The sequence below is a fragment of the Pleurodeles waltl genome, chromosome 12 (assembly GCF_031143425.1).
Source record: "Pleurodeles waltl isolate 20211129_DDA chromosome 12, aPleWal1.hap1.20221129, whole genome shotgun sequence".
Lineage (NCBI taxonomy): Eukaryota > Metazoa > Chordata > Amphibia > Caudata > Salamandridae > Pleurodeles > Pleurodeles waltl.
In genome coordinates, this window is record NC_090451.1 from 336974942 (window position 1) to 336991342 (window position 16401).

The following is a 16401-nucleotide window of genomic DNA, read 5'->3' on the forward strand; positions in this document are numbered from 1 at the left end:
GACTGACAAGATACCCTGGTTGATGCATTTAAAATCAGGCTTTCACAAATTAGGCTTAATAGAATGGTTCAGTTCCCCTCCATACCGTCCACCAAATGCTAAGTCAATTGTGAAACTTAGGTATACAATCTGTTGTGGGGAGGAGAGGTTACAATGTGTTTTGGACATGAACAGTTGATTATTTTCAGATTGTCACTATTACATTTCTTGAACCATACCTGGGATGGATTGAGAATTCAAATCATCGCCTTCTTTTAACATATTTTTTTACCTAATTTGATTTATTTTAAAGTGACTTTCCCCTTACAATGCATAGGGCAGCAGGAATTACCCCATGTCACTGAGATTAGAGACCAGTATGAGCTTGTTAATGTAAACTCAGTTTTTGTCCTGAAAGAGTAGTAACTTTCCCCCGATTCCTAGGAATTTTACTGAATGTGATTTTTACATGTCTTACTTATAACTTGTGTTATTCATATGAATTTGTATGTTTCGTTTTGTGTTTTATGCTTTTTATGGCATGTTCCCGAAATAAAGTTGTGATAACTGACATTGCAATTGTGCCCCCCAAGACAAAATATTAGGATTTCAGAACTTTACTGTGGGTAGGTGGAGGACACATTGTGTTGCAGTCGACTAGTGATGTGGCTTGTTTGAGTCAAATAGCACACCTGATAGCTTGTCGAAATGTTTCTATTTAAGTTTTTCTGCTGAATTCAGCTGTTACATTATTGTGATTTTTTTTTCCCACCTGACATTTCATGTTCTTAGTGGCCCTTCTACAACAATCATCTTAGAATGCTTCAATTTTGTAGAAGGTTCTCAGTTCTACATTGTAGGTGAGTTTCTGGGTTTTTAAATCCACATACCTTCTCTGATGGTTTTTTCTCTTTTAATCTTTGTAGTAGCATTGTTCTTGCTGTCACTACTGGATTTATTTTCTCCCTTCTGTATATGGACTAAAGACCAAAAGGAAACTTGATCTGCCAACATTGGGGAGGCTGGTCACTTCTGCATACCCAGTAACACTTTACACATCCTCGGTTTCATTTGGAGCAAGGTCAATAACTTTATGTAAATGCAGGGTATAATTCTAAGTGTTTTTTAATCTATGTCAGCAGAACAAGAAAGAACAGCATAATAGGTTTCTTTTTTGACAGTCTAATCTGATTCAGTGTAATCTATTTTATAAACCTTAGTTATTCATATGAGGTTTATTACCTTTACATTTTTTAATACAAGAAAATAGAACAATTTGATAGAACATTTTTTTTAATATGCATAGTATCTGAGTCTGAAGAAAGAGCTGTTTGGAATATGCAATATGGTGAACATTACTAAATTTGTAGAAATTGAATGGTTGCAAAATGTTCTTTAGCTACCGGTTGTTAGAAGATGCCGCATCATGGTAGGCAAGTGGAGTGTGATCAATGAGTAGCAAGGAAGCACAGAGGACATATTTAGGAAAATCATGTGAAATTATTTTGTCAGTTTGTGCAAGAGTATAAAAAATATTTCAAATGTATCACACCACTAAATCCTACTCGCCACCCTGTCTCACTTATTTAAAAGGAGATGTATTGGGAGGGTGTATCTAGCCAGGTGTAAAGATGGTCTCCTGCTAGTGAAGCACCGGCATCAAATGTACCATGCAACTGTCTCCTTTCAGGGAGTGTGAGCAGATGTCATTATGGCGTGTACTAATGAGCCTGTATTGACAAGTGTATGAAAGTACCACCTTGCCTGGCATGTTACCCCCATATTTCACTGTATATATGTTGTTTTAGTTGTATGTGTCACTGGGACCCTGCCAGCCAGGGCCCCAGTGCTCATAGGTGTGCCCTGTATGTCTTACCTGTGTTATGACTAACTGTGTCACTGAGGCTTTGCTAATCAGAACCTCAGTGGTTATGCTCTCTCATTTCTTTCCAAATTGTCACTAACAGGCTAGTGACCAATTTTACCAATTTACATTGGCATACTGGAACACCCTTATAATTCCCTAGTATATGATTCTAAGGTACCCAGGGTATTGGGGTTCCAGGAGATCCCTATGGGCTGCAGCATTTCTTTTGCCACCCATAGGGAGCTCTGACAATTCTTACACAGGCCTGCCACTGCAGCCTGAGTGAAATAACGTCCACGTTATTTCACAGCCATTTTACAGTGCACTTAAGTAACTTATAAGTCACCTATATGTCTAACCTTTACCTGGTAAAGGCTGGGTGCTAAGTTACTTAGTGTGTGGGCACCCTGGCACTAGCCAAGGTGCCCCCACATTGTTCAGGGCCAATTCCCCGGACTTTGTGAGTGCGGGGACACGATTACACGCGTGCACTATACATAGGTCACTACCTATGTATAGCTTCACAATGGTAACTCCGAATATGGCCATGTAACATGTCTAAGATCATGGAATTGCCCCCCCAATGCCATCCTGGTATTGGGGAGACAATCCCATGATTCCCCGGGTCTCTAGCACAGACCGGGGTACTGCCAAACTGCCTTTCCCGGGGTTTCACTGCAGCTGCTGCTGCTGCCAACCCCTCAGACAGGTTTCTGCCCTCCTGGGGTCCCGCCAGGCTTGGCCCAGGAAGGCAGAACAAAGGACTTCCTCAGAGAGAGGGTGTTACACCCTCTCCCTTTGGAATAAGGTGTCAGGGCTGGGGAGGAGTAGCCTCCCCCAGCCTCTGGAAATGCTTTGATGGGCACAGATGGTGCCCATCTCTGCATAAGCCAGTCTACACCGGTTCAGGGATCCCTCAGCCCTGCTCTGGCGCGAAACTGGACAAAGGAAAGGGGAGTGACCACTCCCCTGACCTGCACCTCCCCTGGGAGGTGCCCAGAGCTCCTCCAGTGTGCTCCAGACCTCTGCCATCTTGGAAACAGATGTGCTGCTGGCACACTGGTCTGCTCTGAGTGGCCAGGGCCAGCAGGTGATGTCAGAGACTCCTTCTGATAGGCTCCTTCAGGTGTTGCTAGCCTATCCTCTCTCCTAGGTAGCCAAACCTCCTTTTCTGGCTATTTAGGGTCTCTGCTTTGGGGAATTCCTTAGATAACGAATGCAAGAGCTCATCAGAGTTCCTCTGCATCTCTCTCTTCACCTTCTGCCAAGGAATCGACTGCTGACCGCGCTGGAAGCCTGCAAAACTGCAACAAAGTAGCAAAGACGACTACTGCGACCTTGTAAGGCAGATCCTGCCGCCTTCTCGACTGTTTTCCTGGTGGTGCATGCTGTGGGGGTAGTCTGCCTCCTCTCTGCACTAGAAGCTCCGAAGAAATCTCCCGTGGGTCGACGGAATCTTCCCCCTGCAACCGCAGGCACCAAAGAACTGCATCACCGGTCCTCTGGGTCCTCCTCTCAGCACGACGAGCGAGGTCCCTTGAACTCAGCAACTCTGTCCAAGTGACTCCCACAGTCCAGTGACTCTTCAGTCCAAGTTTGGTGGAGGTAAGTCCTTGCCTCCCCACGCTAGACTGCATTGCTGGGAACCGCATGTTTTGCAGCTACTCCGGCTCCTGTGCACTCACCGAGGATTTCCTTTGTGCACAGCCAAGCCTGGGTTCCCGGCACTCTAACCTGCATTGCACGACCTCCTGAGTTGTCCTCCGGCTTCGTGGGACCCTCTTGTGCAACTTCGGGTGAGCTCCGGTTCACTCCACTTCGTAGTGCCTGTTCCGGCACTTCTGCGGGTGCTGCTTGCTTCTGAGTGGGCTCCTTCTCTTGCTGGGCGCCCCCTCTGTCTCCTCACGCAATTGGCGACATCCTGGTCCCTCCTGGGCCACAGCAGCATCCAAAAACCCTAACCGCGACCCTTGCAGCTAGCAAGGCTTGTTTGCGGTCTTTCTGCACGAAAACACTTCTGCACGACTCTTCACGACGTGGGACATTTATCCTCCAAAGGGGAAGTTTCTAGCCCTTGTCGTTCCTGCAGAATCCTCAGCTTCTACCATCCGGTGGCAGCTTCTTTGCACCCACAGCTGGCATTTCCTGGGCATCTGCCCACTCCCGACTTGATCGTGACTCTTGGACTTGGTCCCCTTGTTCCACAGGTACTCTTGTCAGGAAATCCATCGTTGTTGCATTGCTGGTGTTGTTGTTTCTTGCAGGATTCCCCTATCACGACTTCTGTGCTCTTTGGGGAACTTAGGTGCACTTTGCACCCACTTTTCAGTGTCTTGGGGTGGGCTAATTTTCTAACCCTCACTGTTTTCTTACAGTCCCAGCGACCCTCTACAAGGTCACATAGGTTTGGGGTCCATTTGTGGTTCGCATTCCACTTCTAGACTATATGGTTTGTGTTGCCCCTATCCCTATGTGCCCCCATTGCATTCTATTGTGACTATACATTGTTTGCACTGTTTTCTATTGCTATTACTGCATATTTTGGTATTGTGTACATATATCTTGTGTATATTTGCTATCCTCATACTGAGGGTACTCACTGAGATACTTTGGCATATTGTCATAAAAATAAAGTACCTTTATTTTTAGTATATCTGTGTATTGTGTTTTCTTATGATATTGTGCATATGACTTGGTACTGTGGGAGCTTCACTCGTCTCCTAGTTCAACCTAAGCTGCTCTGCTAAGCTACCTTTTCTATCAGCCTAAGCTGCTAGACACCCCTCTACACTAATAAGGGATACCTGGGCCTGGTGTAAGTACCCCTTGGTACTCACTACAAGCCAGTCCAGCCTCCTACAACAAGGAAGCAAGATATTTATTTGATTGCGTGTAGCGAGTGTTCCTGAAGGTTGTTTCATTGGAGAGGATATCATCCCACCTCCACAAGTTTTGTGGAGGACAACAAGATGGCATTGCAGAAGGGGGCTCAGTGTTACAGTCTCAAGAAAGAAGACATGAGGGTAGGAAGGCTTGCAGTTTCTGTAGTCAACCAAGGGGCACTATTTCTTGGAGCAGGCGAGTACTACAAGAAGTTTGTTGGTCTGTGAAACACTGAGCCTTTTGTATCCATTTGGTGTTTGGCCTCTTGTGGGACTTTGATATTGTGATCTCAGCTTTAAAGTTTATCAGAGGAGAAAGAAGCATGAGGGGGAATAAGTATCCTCAGCCCAAATACCTCTTGGTGATATTAGTTCATTTGCACGTTGTTTTGCTTATGTGCATGTGATACTTTTGGGGTAGTGATTCAGTTGCTAACCTCTTGTGCGTGGATAGCTATGTAATTTACCACATTTGCATCTGCACAGTAGGCCGTGCCAAAGGAAAGCCATCTGTGTCCCGAGCACTGTCCCAGCAATTAATTATACTGCGATTTCTTTGAGAGCAGCTGAATATTAGATCTTAAGGTCTGACACCATTCTAACACAACAACACTATCTTTTTCTTTTTCCCTAACAGACTACTCCACTATATCTGGAAAGCTGGTTTATTGCTTACCTGGCTGTCCAACCTCATCCCCCCAACATTTTACAGACTATATATCTGCTTTGATTGTTTGAGCTTCTAATTTCTTATTATTGGGAGATTTTAATATCTGCATGTAGTCTAATTTCTTGGCACCCTTAGAAATGTTCCGTCCGCATGTGGAAAGCTGCATCTCTCACAGTTGGTTGGTTTCTCTACACCCACTCCCATTGTGCTGGACATACCTTAGAACTCATATTTGCGTCAAGCAATTTCATAACTGTGAGAGATGCAGCTTTCCTCATGTGAACGTAACATTTCTAAGGGTGCCAAGAAATTAGACTACCATTGTGCTGGACATACCTTAGACCTCATATTTGCGTCAAGCAATTTCATAACTGATATAAAGGATTACCCTGCACTTGGTCTGAATATGTAGCACATATGTTCATCATAATAGAGTCCTTGTTATAACCTCCATACTTTGTTCGTGTAGGATTAAATGCAATATGGCCAACATCTCAGATGTTAAAATGAGCTCTGTTCTAAGGGAAAATTCTTATGATTTTAAGGTGAAGATACTGAGATAAATAATACCAGTTTTAATAATTGGATTATCTCTGCAGTAGATGTAGTTGCCCCTAAAGTTACTTCAACCTGCATTGCAGGTTCTCCTGAGCTACCTAGTTTTCTTTGTAATTGACCATTGCCAACATGTTTGTAAAGCCTTAGAAAGAATTTGTCGTAAGGGTTATTCCCCTGATAATATGATTAAATATAAGTAATGGTTACAAAACTATAAACCTCAATTTAGTAAAGCCCGCTCAGAATATTATACTAGTTGACTTTTAACAAACAGTTATGCCTCCAGAAATATGTGTGAATTGTTAATGGGTTCTTGAGTGACAGTCATGGTCCTACGTGTTGCCTTCCCAGAGGCTAGATGATTCCCTCTCACACTTCTTCATTAATAAGATTCAAATGATATTTAAATTCTTTGATAACCCTAAATCTACTTCTGCACCATCACCTGTGCAGCGGGTGGAATGGCGCTGAAATGGAACTCTATCTCTCCACTGCCTTTGACACTGTTTCTCACCATGTGGTTTTCAAAAGGCTATCAGAGAATTCTTAACCTGAAGGGTATAAACAGTATTCATACTACCTTTTAGATCACTCACCACAGCTTTAGACTATGGTGTTCCCCAGAAGGGTATCTCTGAGTTCAGCTTTTTTAATCTGTATTTGACCTTTCTTGCAGGTTCCATCAGTTATCATATATGTGCCACACAGGCGATTTGCAGATTATATGGAGAATTGATGGTAGCAGAGATTTTACATGTGCAATTTTTGTATCTGGGTTGAAAGCAGTGGTAAACTGCGTGTCTCTGTTTAAAGCTGAACTCAGACAAGAATGAGGTGCTTATTCTTGGTGCCCTCTTCACTTTGGACTGATAGTTGGAGGCCTGCTGATAGCAATACATGCCCCTACCCAGTCCATGCTTTTAGAAACCTGGGAGTCACCACTGATGACACCCTGTCATTTATTCTGCAGATTGATGAAGTGACATTGTCTTGCTTTTCTCAACTTAAGAGCCTAATAAAAATGTTGCCTGTTCTGCATACTTCGGTCTATTTCTCCATCATTCAAGCACTGGTATCCTTCCTGTAGACTACACCAATGCTTCTTATCTAGATTTACCCGCCTATCAACTTTATTGGCTATTGATGGTGCAGAATTGCACTGCCTTTTTTCTACTCAGTGTTCCACACTGTTCATTTCTCCAGCCATCTGCGTTTGCTCCACTGGTTCCTGGTAGAGAAACATATTATGTTCAAAAGCCTTTCTTTATATTTTGAGCTTCACTCAAATTAGGCCCTGCATTCATCAAACAAATGTTCAGTCACCACTTCCCCTTGAGACCTTTACAGTTAATCTCTGCTCATTTTTTCAAGGTGCCTAGGATTAAAGAAGCACACAAAGACGTGCCAAAGTTTACAATTACTCCACAGTACCTTAAGTGGAAGAACGATATGAGTACCATAGGCAAAATAGACAAACAAGTGAGAGCAGAGTAATTCAAGACACTCTGGTTTGGGGACAAGTGGCTAATACAGAACAAAGTAACAATTAAGAATAGCTGTTATGTAGGGGGGGGGGATTTGATGAGGTAACTGATAAGAATGAATAGCTTAGGCTTTATTGGAATTTAAACTGAAGGCAATAATGTGCAGAATTCCGGGGTCAGACAGATATCTCTCTTTTTAAGGTTGATGGAAGAATTGGAATTCTTATGAATACATTAAAATAAATGATATCCTTATGACGATGTGCTGAAAACTTTTAACAATTTGTATCATGTAACATCATCCAAATCCAGACTAAGCTGCGGGTGTGTGGATCACAGAGTTAGACTTGGAACATAGTATGCAGGGGTTATGGAAAGGAATATTGGACCTACGTGGTCAGAGTGCACTAGTGGAGATCAGTATGGCTTGGTTGCAGACTGACTGTTTACATATTGCAATTAGAAAATAGGTGAAGAAACTGTTGAACAATGGTAATTGATTTGAAGAGAGCTGAGGCTATCCCTGCCTTACCCATGACGTATTCTTGACATTCTTAGTTGCTATCCCTGGCATGATAATAGTTAATTATTGAAATGTTTTGGGCATTACTGGCAACATTCTAGCTGTCCTTGGCATAATGGTGGAGTATCTTTGACATACGGCCATTCCAAATGATTTTGTGGCCATCCCTACCACATTGTTTGCCAATGCTTATATTCTGGCCATTGTGACAGCATTCAGCCTAGAAATATAATAGCCCATCCTAGGCATTTTGGGCCCATTATTAACAGCATTCTGTCTATCCCTGGTATCCATAGTGCATAGTTGACCCGTCCTTGACAGTGGTCATTTGTGACAAAATTCTATCTATGCCTAGCATAGTAGTGGCTCCTCTACATATTATGGACATTGTTGAAACCACTCAGCCTATCATAAAATAAGCTCACCCTTGCCATATTTGTGGTCTTCCTTAGCAAAATTGTGCATATTCTTGTAATAATAGTGGGCCATCATTAACATATTGTTGCATTTGTGTGTATCACTATTCCTGGGGTCCCTCCTTGGCATATTGTTGGCATTCTTGTTAACATCCAGGATATCCCTAAAATAGGAGGCCCATCCTTGTTATATTATGGGCATTGTGTTTTTTATAGATATAACCTTTTATTGGACATTTACTTATGAAAACATGATCAACACTGCAGATACAAAATACAAGGTTGTATTGATTCTCATCAGATACAATATAAAGTTTTCTTTGGTGATATAATCAAAAACCGAGTAGTCAGCTCCAGCGGACAGTGGACATACCATATAAGTGTATGTAGGGGTTTATTTGGCATTATTCTGGATCTTAGTCACAGGGGCTTTGGGTCAGCAATGGGTTAGAAGAATATCTATGGAAGACTATTGTATATTCTGGGTATAGATCACTTTCTCTGCCATTGTGCACCAATTTTTTTAAAACAATCTTTTTATTCAATTTTATATTATAAACAACATATGTGACACGGCAAATCTTCCAAAGGTAAGGTGGTGGAGTAATACACCTTGTATGCTCTTGTTGCTATAGCAAAAGAAAAACATTAGTAACAGTGCAATTCAAATTACACCGGTAACAATTTGAAAGTGAACCATATAAGGTTTTGATAGGGGAAACCAGTGAGTACCACCTATGCTCTTCCGCTATGTCACTGATTAGTGATGAGAATAAGAATTAGGGAAGGAACCGGGCAAGTAAAGGAACTGGTGGCAGCAGACCATTACTACTGAGAAAGAAAGATGGTTTGGTCTCTTAAGAGTTAGAGGATGATGTGCCTGAGCAAAGGACTGCAGGCATGTCAGCCTATTGGTAAAGAGGGAGGAGGTGAAGGAGAGGGACCTGCTGTATAATTTAGGTGGCATTGAAAATCGTGATGCAGTCTGGTCGTCCATGTAGGGGATCTTTCTCACACAGTGCATGGCCTGTGTAAGTCATTGGGATGGTCTGTGTAGATCCTTGGCGGGGCGGGGGGGGGGGGGGTGGAGAGAGGGAGTTGTAATTTCCCAGGATATGCAGTAATTGTGTGAGAAGCGTAGCCCATTGGAGTGTAAGTGTCCGCTTGATGACGAGAAGTGCTAATGCTACGAGTCATGAGCATACATTGTTGCTTCCTGTATTTAAAAATGCATAAGGCACACGCTTCCCATGTGTGGAGATCTGATAGCTCCGTGACCTAACGTAGGGTATAATTTACTGATTACCAATAACTTTGGAGGGCTGGACAGGACCATAACATGTGTAAGGGCTGCATCAGGAATGACATCGGGGACAATCATATCTGTGCATCTGGGAGGTGGAGGTTCAATTCTGCAGCAGAGAGGAACACTTTGTGTAGTATAATAAATTGGATGTTTTTAAACAAGGAGGTCTGGGAAACCTGTTGGGGAAATTCTGGAGCTTGTTTCCATTCCTTATTATGGAGTACTCTCCCAAAATCGTCTTCCCTTATTTGCAGTAGTGTTTTGAGGGGAGCATCCCCAAGTTCGTGGTTGGCCCTATACAGCCATGTAATCAGGTGACACCCCTTCTCCATTGTAAGTAAGGCCTTCTATACCGGATGCATGGCAGGTTCCGCTTCTGATGGACTCCAGCGTATTTGAAAAGTAATGTGGAGCTGTCGGTAGGTAGGGAATTGCCCTGAAGGAAGGCAGTGGACCATTGTCAGTTGTCGAAGGTGAGGGGCTGGCCCCCAGAGAACAGGTCTCCCTGTGGAGAGCAACTGTGTTGTCCAGAGTCTCATATCTGTGGGCAAATAAAAACTTGGGAATCGGTGGAGGCCTATCAGGGGTATGGCTGATTCATACACCAAAACCCCGCCCACAAGATGATGTACACTGAGCATGCAGGAGCATGCCAGTGCCACTTGTAGTGGCCAGGGGGACAGGGGCAGGACCCTCGGGAGGGGAAGGCCCTGGATGGTGGCCACTGGTATGATCCCTCCTTCATCACTTGATTCTCCCATATAAGGTCCTGCTGTTCAGCGCAGCAGTCAATGTAGCTGTGCTGCCAGAAAATATGCCTCAAATGAGGGGGCCCTCAGTCCCCCTTTGCCTACCTGTAGATGTAGCTTCTTAAAGGCAACTCATTGGTGCCTGCTTCCCCTGATAAGCACACTCAGAAAAGTCTAGTTCAGTGAAGAACGACTTTGGCTGGATAACAGGTAGTATCACAAAGTAATATAAAAGGCGAGGCAAGATGAGCATTTTAGCCAAGGTGATTTTTCCAGTTGGAACCAGGGGCGCAAGGGATTGAAAAAGTGCTCTAGCGTTCTGATACCGGCCAGGTCCCTGCGGAGATTCCCCTCGTAGAGGTCGGATGGGGTATAATAAAGGTGGATTCCCAGGTAGTGAATGGCCTCGCTACACCTGCAGAGTTGTGCTTCACCAATGTGTATGATTCAGGATGGATGGCCGGGCCAGGGGATAGTTGGTGACCTTGCCTGTTAACCCAGAGTCTGGTGGCCTCAGCGTAGGCAGTGAGGTGTCATGAAGTGGGGAGAGTTCAGATGCCCTGGACCTGATCCTGCACATGAAAAAGTCACAGCATATTTTGGGAGGTACTTCCACCTGGGGCAAACCCATTCTGATCCCTGTGTATGAGCTCTGGAAGGGTTTGGGTGTACCTTGTGGCTAGAAACTTCCCTTAAATTTTGTAGTCCGCCACAACAATGGCAATGGGGCAATAGGACCCTAGGTGTGCGGACTCTCTATCAGGTTTTAGGATTGAAACTGGAAGGAACTCCAAAAGTAATTGTGGGAGTTCACCAAGTTGGAGGGCTGCTTCTAACATTTCTTCAAGTGCAGGGTCAAGGAGAAGGTAGCAAAATATTTCAAGGGTAACCCATCCAGACCTGGAGTTTTGCTATTGGCAAGGTCCTTGATGGCTTGTGCTACCTCGGACGTTGTGATTTTAGCATCCAGTGTGAGTCTGCAATACGCAGAAGGGAAATATTTGTCAAAAACTAGAGCAATACATCTGCTGAGACAACCGGGTGAGCTGGGTAGATAGAGGAGAAATTGATGTGGAATGCTTGCAGGATCTCATTCTGTGTGTGTACTAATGCTCCCGAGCTTGTGACTATCTCCATGATGTGACTTGCAGAGCTTTTCTGCTAAGCAGCCAGGCCAAAAGTCTGCCTTATTTATCACCCTCTCTATGAACCTTAACTGCGTGGGCTGTGAGTTCAAGTACCTGAACTGCTCCAGGAGGATTGTGTAGGCCGTTTTTGCTGCTACTAAGGCAGGGATGGGATCCTGGTCTCCGTTTTCCCTGGTTCAGCAAGATGCTGCTTGGCTTTATTTCTTTTTCTAGTTTCCTGTGGACGCCCACGATTTCCTGCATACAGATACCCCTTGTTACCACCTTGAAGGCAAGGAGTGAAAGCAGTGTTGTAATTTTTGGCAAAGTACTGCCGGATGTGTCGCTCCTGCATCTCATTAAAGACTGGGTCGTCCAGGCACCCCTGTGGAAGCCGCCATGTTGGTGTCAGAAGGTGTGGGGGCAGCCATTGCAGATCCATAATGTGGGCATCATGATCAGAGACTATACTCCCTAAGTAGCCCGATTGAAGGACAAGGGGCACTAAGGATGTTGAGCAGAGGAAACAGTCCAAACTCACATAGTAGCTGTGGTGAGCTGAATAAAAGGAGTAGAGTTTTGTCCTAGGATGGCGTGATCTCCAAGAATTCAGAGACAGACCAGTGGTGTACCCAACTTCACAGCTGGTCAGCATGTGTATAAGGGGGAGCACGGTAGAGGAGGGTGTGGGACCTCTCTATGTCTGGGCCCAATACACAATTATAATCGCCCCCTAATATCCAGGGCATCTGTGTCTTGTGCGCTAGCATGGTGGAGAGGTTGTCCCAGAATGCTCCCTGATCGATATTGGGGTGTATAAATGCTCCCTACGAGTAAGGGCTTGCCATCCAGGCAGCCTTCGAGGAGCATGTATCTGCTGTCTGTGTCTACAATCATGCTGATCTCTTGAAAAGGGATTCTGAGCCTAATCCAAATCCGAACACCCCGTGCTAATGCTGAGTAAGTAGTAGCGAGAATGGTCCCCCTCCAGCGCCTGTGCAGCCGCACAAGTTCCTTTTTCATTGTGTGGAATTCCTGCAAGAGGAATGTGTGTGCCTTCTGGTGCTTGGCGTATAAATAAATGGAGTATCTCTTACTAGCCATGTGCATACCATGTACTTTGAGGGTGAGTAGGTGGATGTCAGGTGTGGGAAGCATAGCTGATGTAGTGGGGTATGTGCCAGGTGCGTAGTAGGACGTCATGAAGGGAAACTGCAGATCGCTTGAATCGCTCAGATCACATCCTGCGAGGATTGTAAGGCCCACCTACCATAGCCAGCTGTGCATGAAGGGGGAATGGGACAGGATGCGCTGGGCAAAGCAGACAGTGAAAATCTTTGTGGGCCCCATGGCACCCGTTCCCGCCATCCTGGTTCTGGCAGTGGACACAAGCAGCGCCGCCAAGGCGGATTCCCTGGGCCAGCGGGAAACCGGCGGGAAACCGGCGGCTCACCTTTTCTGACCGCGGCTTTACCGCCGCGGTCAGAATCGCCCAAGAAGCACCGCCAGCCTGTTGGCGGTGCTTCCGCTGCCCTCCGCCCTGGCGGTCATGGACCGCCAGGGTCGGAATGACCCCCATAGTGTGTTAACTGTATTAGTGCAACTTTAACAAAAGTCGGAAAGATGGTGCACAGCCTATCTGCCAGGGGCTGTTTCGCACATATCTAGTCATCTGAATGGTTGGTCCCACTCATCATTGATTGAAAATTGGATGGGGAGTTAAAAATGTTTTGCTCAAGGTCAGCAAGCTACATCTGGATAGAAATGTGTTGGTGTAGAAAATCCTGCATCTGTCAGCCCGCACTATGGACAATTATAACAATTCTTGGGGTTTTTTGTGTACATTTAGCAGTGTGATATACGGTTGGTGTTGGATATAGAGTTGGTTAAGGTTGAATCTGACGTGCGGGGAGACTTTGTCTTGTCAGTCATACATGTGTACCGGGGGTGTAAAGAGATAAAGGATGTGTAAACTACACCTTTAACTCACGGCTGTGGGCATTTAAATCACATACCAAAGAAGTGCAGACAACTAACCATTGATAGTGAATATGTGATGAAGTGGGCTTATTGGTCCACACCTGCTTGTGAGACATGTTTGTTGACTTTTTCAGATTATAAGGGGTAGCCGATTCAATGAGTTGTATGTTAATCGAAACTGAAGACATTAAAGGAAAGGAAAACAATAGTAAATTCAAACAGTTTTTAAAGTACATAGGACATTGAAACGTATCTCTATGTTAGGCTTTAAGAAGCCTAAATGAGTATTTCTCATGTTCATAGTATTTCATTGCAGGCAACGGGGTGTCAAAGGTATGCAAACAATAAGAAATTTGGAACAAATCAATTTGATTATTCACTTCAGGAAAGTGCCTACTCATTGGTTTGTCCCATGCAGTCCTGAGATTGTTGTTAATGTTAGCGACTAAATATAGTTTGTTTTGGTTTTCTGTCAAAACAGGTTATTTGTGTTGCCTTTTTTTTACAGCACATCTACTTTACACGTTTAGACTTGTGAATCACATCTTTTGAGGTTCTGCCATAACATGTTTAATTTTGTATCATCAAGTGCGTTTTTATAGATTCTGTTAACATGGGCACATTTTTATCCATATTGAATGACTAACAACTTAACTTCCATTACTGGAGTGACGTTTGCTGATTCTGAAACCACATTGAACAGCAGCTGACAGGAACATGACTTTTGTCAGGACCCAGTTATTTGACTGTCATGATACAGTTCTGACACTTTAATATAGAGTTAAATGCCTTATGTTACATGGCATCTGGTTGTATCAAGCTGTTAATCCTTGTATGGAAAGAATAGAGGCCAAGTCCTTTGGAATGTCACACAATTCCGAGGTGGCTTTACTCAATTGTGCAGTAAGATGTTGTCTACCATATTTAATGTTATGTTTGGGGTAGTTTTTATTTACATGCACTCACTTAAGTAGCCTTTGAAACCTGTCTCAGGCCTGCTATTTCAGCCTGTATGTGCAGTTTAAACTGCCATTTCGACCTCACAAAATTAACCTTTTGCCAGGCCTAAACCTTCCTTGTTAATAAATATGTCACCCTTATGGTAGGCTCTACACAACCGATAGGGCAGGGTGCAGTGTATTTTAAAAGTTGAACATGTACTCTTAGCTTTTACGTTCTGGTAGTGGAAAAACTCTTAAATTTGTAAATTCTTAAATTTGTTTTTCACTACTAAAAGACCTGCCTCTTCTATTGGAGAACACTGGGTTTGCTTGTTACATTTAATAAGTGATAACTTTCAGTTGGGAGCAGAACAGGTAGGGTTGTCAAAAGATTCGTAATTTAAAACGTTCTTTAATGTTAAAGTTGAGTTTAAGTCACAATTCTGAAAATTCCACTTTTAGAAGGTTGGCATTATCTTGTCCCAACCATTTGGTACCTGCAGCCTGTATCCTGGGTCACAGGACTATGGCCACCATTTCAACCTCGGCGTCTTTTTCTAAGACTGCTGAGGTTACTCCGGGCCAAAGACCGCCAGTGGTGGTGGTCTTCCACCAACCGTATAATGACTGCTGGCAGCCCTCCGCTCTTTTTCGGACGGAGAGCCGCCAGCAGCCATACTGGCGGTCGGCGGTGAAGTGGAGGCTGCTCCATCTTAACCGGCACGTCCTCAGAACACCGCCCACGAATTACGTCCCTGTATTCGGCGTGGCGGTGTTCTGGTGACGGGGTGCTGGTGGCAGAGCAGCCCCCATGGATCACATTCCCTCCCGGAGGATCACCGGAACAGGTAAGGTGATGTCTGTTAGGGGAGGGGGGTGAGTGGGGTGTTGTCTTGTGTGTGCGTGCATGGGGTGTGCATGTGAGTGTGTAGAGGGGTTGTATGTGTATGTATGCGGGGTGTATTGTGTGTATGGGAAATGTGATGTATATGTCTGTGTCCATGTCTGTGTGCATGTATGTATGTATGTGTGCGTGTATGAGTGGTGTGAGCATGCGTGAAGGAGGGTGTGGGGAGTGTGTGGGGGGGTTTCTGTGGGTGGGGAGGGGGTCCTACCACTTTTGGGGGGTGGTAGGGGGGGTCTTGGGTGTTGGGGGAGGACTCAGGTGCGGGGAGACCCCAATCAGTGCCAGGGAACGAATTCCCTGGCACTGATAGTGCCTACCACCATGGATTTCGTGGCGGTACAAAACCCAACGAAATCCATGGCGGTATGCGAGGTCTAGTGACGGCCGCCGGGCTGGAGACCGAAGTCTCCAGCCCAGCGGTCATTACCACCCTGGCGGTCGGTGTGTAAAAGTGGCGGTTTTGCATGGCGGTAATCGTCATGCTCGTAATTCCATTTTTTTTTCTTTGCCGGCCTGTTGGCGGTATTACCGCCGATTTTACACCGACCGCCAGGGTTGTAATGAGGGCCTGTGTGTTGCCGACATTTGAGTGTTGTGGATTGCTCCCAGACAGTGATACAAAGAGTGAATAGATTTTGGCAGGATGGGCCATCTCCTGCTTGGTGCGGGGGGCAGAGCTGTCACCTGCTACAACTGCACATTACAAAGTCTGCGTCTCAGCACACTCACAAAGGGTTCCACACTAGGTTTTTCTGCCCCATGACAAACTGGGGACATGGTAAGGGAGGCAGGAAATTCCAAATATCTCAGAGTGGAAACCTCAAGACCTGCCTCCTACTTCAAAGCTGGCACCAGGTATAAACAGTGGATCCTCAGACCCCACTCTTTAGTACACCTCTGGAGCTGTTTGATTCAGAAGGAATGCTGTGGTGCTCTGCTGTGAGGAGGACAGCTACCTGCTTCCCTGCTTGCCAAGAAGGAAGACTGGCCCTGCACTGTTCACCCAGGCTTA

At 45.0% G+C, this 16401-nt stretch overlaps 1 protein-coding gene across 1 annotated transcript in view; it reads left to right on the forward strand.

Moving 5' to 3' along the window:
• LOC138267494 (transcription initiation factor TFIID subunit 4-like) overlaps positions 1–16401 on the forward strand; it is a 1241721-nt gene that overhangs the window by 1155494 nt on the left and 69826 nt on the right. The gene's annotated exons all lie outside the window — the stretch shown is intronic.